The sequence below is a fragment of the Podarcis erhardii genome (genome assembly GCF_964252035.2).
Source record: "Podarcis erhardii genome assembly, chromosome: 12".
NCBI classification, from domain to species: domain Eukaryota; kingdom Metazoa; phylum Chordata; class Lepidosauria; order Squamata; family Lacertidae; genus Podarcis; species Podarcis erhardii.
This window is the reverse complement of record NC_138513.1, coordinates 36,102,192-36,109,003: the sequence shown is the minus strand read 5'-3', so window position 1 is coordinate 36,109,003 and position 6,812 is coordinate 36,102,192.

Sequence of the window (6,812 nt, the reverse complement as noted above, 5' to 3'; positions counted from 1 at the left end):
ACCCCTGACCATTAGGTCCAGTTGGGGCCGACTCGGGGGGGTTACAGGTAAGGACCCCTATATGGTTAAGTCCAGTCTAAGGCAATTATGGGGATGTGATTCTCATCTCACTTTCAGGCGAAGGGAGCTGGCGCTTGTCGACAGACAGCTTTCTGGGTCGTTTGGCCAGCATGACTAAACTGCTTCTGGTGCAACCGGACACCGTGACAGAAACCAGAGCGCACGGAAATGCCATTTACCTTCCCGCCACAGCGGTACGTACTTATCTACTTGCAGTGGTGTGCTTTCGAACTGCTGGGTTGGCAGGAGCTGGGACAGTGCGACGGGAGCTCACCCCATTGCAGGGATTTGAACTGCCCGTTTTCTGATCGGCAAGCCCAAGAGCCTCAATGGTTTAGACCACAGCGCCACGCTTGTGTGTATCAGCATGGTGCTGATAATGCCAAGGTTGCAGGTTTGATCTCCCTATGGGACAGCTGCATATTCCTGCATTGTGGGGGGTTGGGCTAGATGATCCTCAGGGTCCCTTCCAACTCTGCAGTTCTATGATCTTCGGGATTATCTCCAATCTCAGCTCTGTGGTGCTTAGCATTGAGATCTGAGAAGCTTTCACTACAACACAAAGTGGCCCTGTGGTTGAAAAATGTTCCCTACGCTCCTGCTATGTGCAGTTAACCTGGGAGCAACTCTCATGGAACTCAGTAGAGTTTACTTCTGAGTATACCAGTGGTCCTAACCCATAGTGCTAGCTAGCCCTCTGTTTTCAGTTTCAACACTTCAGCCACATATAATGAAATGAGGAAGAAATATTAGAAAACAAATCAAAACTCCTATCAAAAATGTACAGCCAACTGCTTGAATGGGACACCAAAGATGAAGAAATAAAAGAAGTAATGGTGAAATGGGCGATAGACTTTGTATACAACATAGAGTTTGATAAGTGGAAGAAACTTTGGAATAAAGGTATGAAATTCTTGGCATGCACAACACTTAGAGAGAACATGGAAAAAATGATGTACAGGTGGTACATCACGCCTGTAAAATTAGAAAAAATGTACAAAACCGGAGACAAATTATGCTGGAAATGTAAGATTAAGGAAGGCAGTTTTTACCACATGTGGTGGTCCTGTGAAGTAATTAGAAAATTTTGGGAAATAATTTACAATGAATTAAAAAAAATATTTAAATATACCTTCACAAAAAAACCCGAGGCCTTCCTTTTGGGGATAATTGGAGAAGAAATTAAAAAGGAAGACCAAACACTTTTCCAATATGCAACAGTGGCTGCTAGAACACTAATTGCACAAAACTGGAAGACATAAAAAATCCCAACTATAAATGAGTGGCAATCTAAATTATTTGATTATATAGAACTGGCAAAAATGACACAGAAAATAAGAAACCAAAAAGATACAAAGTTTAATAATGAGTGGAATAAATTTATGACATATATTGAAACAGATGCAAAAAATTTAAAAATCACAGTAGGCTTAATGTAACGCCTGCGACGTAAAGAGTTTTAAGAAAACGAAACTGGAGATAGAAAACCCTTTGTAACATATTCCGAAACCGAGTTGAAGGGAAGTCAGTTATTGTTGTGTGATTTAGTTATTTAGTTATTGTAAGTTTAATCTGTTGGTGTTTTATGTTATGCAATGTTTCTTTTTTCTTTGTTGTTTTTTTCCTCTTTTTTCTTTTCCCCCCAGTCTTTTCTGTTGTCTTAATGTTTGGTGTTGTATAATGAATCGAAACTAATAACAATTAATTAAAAAAAAAAGAAAGAAATGAGGAAGAAAAGGTTTCTTTCTGATAAATCCCCACTTCCCCGAAGCCAATCCTCTTTTGTCCAATGTCCTTAGCATGCTGTTTGCTTTGACTACAGCCCAAGAGGTAATGTCCATTTCTTCTAGCAGAAAAAAGAGGTTTTATAGGTTACATTTAAGAGTGGCAGCCCTAAAAGATACAGATCTTTTGCCTGGGGTTAACAACTCCGGAGATTTCTGAAGGTACATTAACACCTTAGATTTAGGTACCACATGGCAACAAGCGTGCATCTTTGGAAGATGGAAGCAAATCAGACACTGCCTTTGTATGTCGCAGGGGATTACACCATTTTAGTGTTTATGCCCTTTGGCTTTACAAATGTACCTGTCAGTGCTCCAGAGGTTATCAAGGAGGGTCTGGGTTAAAATGAACTTACTGGAGTTGTTTTGCTTTCTGTAGATCACATGGAAACTTCAGGAGATTGGGAAAGGCTTGTGATTCAGAAGGATTATGGAGCCTTTGGTTGTTTAACGTTGTTGGGCTTTTATGGTGCTTTTATGCAATGCTTTTCTTCTGCATACCCTTTGCGTACCCAGAAAAAAGCACTGCTTTTATGGATTTGTACTGGTCTGGCTTGCTGCTCAATATGCGTGCAAGCTACCTAAACTGGAGAAATTCAGAATCTAGAGACCAATCTACAGGGTGGCATCCATCAGTTGAATTGTTTTATGGCTTATCTAATAATGCATGTTTAGAAGCTGGAAGGATTCCGGTTTTGATCATATAAGTGTGACCTGCAACAAAATGGTGCAGTCTGGAGTGCTCTTATTCAGGATGCCAGCCAGCCATGACCTTTTCCAGGATATTCCGTTCCATCCCCCCATAATTTTCAATTCTGCCCTGCAACAGTCAGTCAGTATCGGGCTGTTTAGGGGATTCATTTCCCTCCTCCAAAATTTGTTGTTCATATGAAAACCTTGGTGTCCCCCTTTGTCTGCTGATATCTTCCTTTTTTGTGTGTGGGTCGTGCTGCTTTGGCTACTTAAGGCCTGACAGTTGGAAAATGAGTGGACTCTTGGAAAACAATATAGGATTGTGTAACTTCAGAGTACCCCAGAGTACCTAAGGAGCTTACTGGGGATCCACTGTATGAAACTGAAGCCCGGGGGTCAAGAACACTAGGGACAACATTGACTCTTTTGAGTTACTTGTATTATTAGTTAGTAGTAGTGTTCATATTGTTGTTAGTAGTAGTCTTGGTAGTTTTAATAGTAAAGATAACGGTAAAAGACCCCTGGATGGTTAAGTCCAATCAAAGGCGACTATGGGGTTGCGGCGCTCATCTCGCTTTCAGGTTGAGGGAGTCGGTGTTTGTCCACAGACAGCTTTTCTGGCTCATGTGGCCAGCATGTCTAAACTGCTTCTGGTGCAACAGAACACTGTGACAGAAACCAGAGTGCACGGAAATGCCATTTACCTTCCCGCTGCAGTGGTACCTATTTATTTGCTTGCACTAGCTAGATTGGCAGGAGCTGGGACGGAGCAACGGGAGCTCACCCTGTCACGGGGATTCAAACCACTGACGTTCTGATCGGCAAGCCCAAGAGGCTCAGTGGTTTAGACCACAGCACCACCCACGTCTCATAGTAGTATTCATATTATTAGTAGCATTTCTTAGCTGTCCTTCACCAGAAGGTCACAAGGTCACACATAGAAAACAACAAACAGTTCAAAAAATCAGTTTATAAAATGCATTATAGGGAGGGCACCCAAATCATTTGTTCAGTTTCCCAAGAGATGGACATAAGCTGTAAAGGAATGATGCTTAGATGCACCTCTGTGGGGAAGGAGTTCTACCAGTGGCGGACTTGTGCTTTAAATTTTCAGCACCGCCCAGTGTGATGCCAAAATTTGGTGCCCTGCACCTCTCACCTTCCACTATTTGTCATTATTGCAGTGCTGCATGCAGGTGAACTAGCCGTGCTCCCCATATCCTCTGGCTCTACATTCTTTGAGCCACCGTTGAGAAGATCTTCTCACGAGCCCCACTGAACTTCTTAGAGCGATGGAAGAAGTTCAAGGCGGTTTCCTCTGCTCGGACTCCTGCTTAGAGAAGCTGAAAAGGTTGGTGTTGTTGCTTGGGTAGCCGCAGGAAAGGACCCTCAGACCCTTTTACAGCCCACCACTCTAATAAATTACTCACCTCCTGTTTTATAGCTGTGTGACACAACTTACATGCTAAGCCCAGGCTCCTGCCTTAGTCACACAACTGGAAGAATCTTATTGTAAGAGTTTGGATAAATGCTTTCATCATGTGGCTCAGATATCTTAGCATTGCCTGATCATTGTTTTTTTTTGGGGGGGGGCATTGCTTATATAATGAAAAGCTGAAGAATCACACATTTCATTAGATGTGGGTGCATACCTAATTACCTGATCCGATCCATTAGAAATGATGGTAAAGGTAAAGGGACCCCTGACCATTATGTCCAGTCGTGGCCGGCTCTGGGGTTGTGGCTCATCTTGCTTTACTGGCTGAGGGAGCCGGCGTACAGCTTCCGGGTCATGTGGCCAGCATGACTAAGCCGCTTCTGGCGAACCAGAGCAGCACACGGAAATACCGTTTACCTTCCCGCCAGAGCGGTACCTATTTATTTACTTGCACTCTGACATGCTTTTGAACTGCTAGATTGGCAGCAGCAGGGACCGAGCAACAGGAGCTCAGCCCATCATGGGGATTCGAACTGCCAACCTTCTGATCAGCAAGTCCTAGGCTCTGTGGTTTAACCCACAGCGCCACCCGCGCCCCTAGAAATGATGTTACTATCAGCAAATTCAAAAGACACATACAAAAATGGAAAGTTGGTAAAAAGAGATGTATAGAAAGAAAGCTAATAATACAGTGGTACCTTGGGTTAAGAACTTAATTCGTTCTGTTGGTCATTAAAAATTCTCAGATACAGATCTTCAAGGATATTCCCAAACATTTTTTTGGAGGTTAGAGCGCAATTTAAAGAATTAGTTGATCTACTCAAACAGAATAATATCCCATTCAGGTGGGAATTCCCACAAGGGCTGTCCTTCAACTTTAAAGGGAAGAAAATCAAAATAAAAACAAACCAGGATAAAGAACTTTTTCTGGAAAGAAACCTAGAGGATCTCCAGAAAGGAACTGTTAGTGAGAGGGAAATACCGGACATTTCAAACCTATCATTTGGATTGAACCAAGCACCGACCGAGGAGGAACAACAACTTGGTGCAGTCGGTGGAAGAGGTACCCAGTAACAAAAATGTCTCTGCAACTCTTGAGTTGGAATTGTAATGGTCTAAACCATCCCCGAAAAAGGGGTCAAGTGTTTCATATATTAAAGAAAGAACACTTAGATGTAATTTGTTTACAAGAAACCCACATTGCCAGGACACACAGAAAACTCTTAACAAATAAAAGACTAGGATTAGAATTTATTTCATCAGACAGAGTCAAGAAAAGAGGAGTAGTGATTTATGTCAAGGAAAAACTCGAGCCAAAAATGATTTTTAAGGATGAGCAAGGAAGATACCTGGCAGTGGAAATTCAAACTCATGGAGAAAAAATTTTGATTGTTGGAGTTTATGCACCAAATGAGGGGAAGGCTGAATTCTTCAAGAAGTTGCATGAGACTTTAATGGACTTTTTGGACTTTAAAATTATAATGATGGGCGATATGAATGGAGTTGTCTCCACAAATATGGACAAGGCCCAAAGACAAGTAATATCTAATGATGGAAGACTACCAAAGACTTTTTTTGAACTGACTGACACCATGGACCTGATTGACATTTGGAGAAATAGGAACCCTCTGGAAAGGGAGGGGACTTTTTTCTCTGAAGCAAAAATGACATGGACTAGAATCGACCAAATATGGATTTCTAGTAATCTGGCATCAAGGGTTAAAAAAACAGAAATTTGCCCAAAAACCTGTTCCGACCATAATGCAGTGAAGATGGAAATGAAACTGACAACAGCTGGAACCTTTAGATGGAGAATGAATGACACTCTTTTTGGAGATGAAGAAATTTGTAAAAAGGCCCAAAAGACACTTAAAGACTACTTCGAGATTAACCTGAGATCAGATGTCGAAAAAAGAGTAATTTGGGACGCAAGCAAAGCCGTGATGCGTGGCTTCCTAATACAACAGAATTCAATAAAGAGGAAAAAACAGAATGAGAGGAAAGAGAAAATTTGGAACCTAATAAAAGAAGGGGAGAAGAAACTGAGATCTAAGCCTAACTCTCATGAGATTTTAAGAGAAATAAAGTTTTATCAAACGCAATATATGGAACTGATGAATCAGGAAATAGAATGGAAAATAAAACAAATGAGGCAAAAGACTTTTGAGTCAGCAGATAAATGTGGGAAGCTACTGTCATGGCAATTGAAAAAGAGACAAAAGCTGAATACGGTGACATCACTCGAAGTAGATGGGAAGTTTATTAATAAACCAAATGAGATAAGTAATTGTTTTCAAAGTTTTTTCAAGAAATTGTATAAACAAGGGCCAAAAAATGAACAAGAGATAGAAGAATTTATTGAAAAATACGGCCTACCAAAAATTTCGGAAAATAATAGAAGGAGTTTGAATGAGAAAATTACAGATCAAGAAATAGAGAGTGCCATCCAAGATATGCAACTAGGGAAATCACCAGGACCAGATGGACTAACTGCGAGATACTATAAAGCACTGAAGGAATGGCTAGTACAACCATTGAAAGAAGTTTGTAACCAAATCTTGGAGGGGAAAAAGGCTCCCGAATCGTGGAAGGAAGCATTCATCTCACTTATACCGAAGACAGAAACTGAGAAACATCAAGTTAAGAACTACCGCCCTATATCACTTTTGAATGTGGATTATAAATTTTTTGCAGACATTTTAGCAAAAAGATTTTAAAAAGTTTTGTTAGAGGAGATTCACAGGGACCAAACAGGCTTTCTACCAGGTAGACAATTGTCAGACAATGTGAGGAATATTATAGACATCTTAGAACTCCTGGAAACTGACATAAATAGA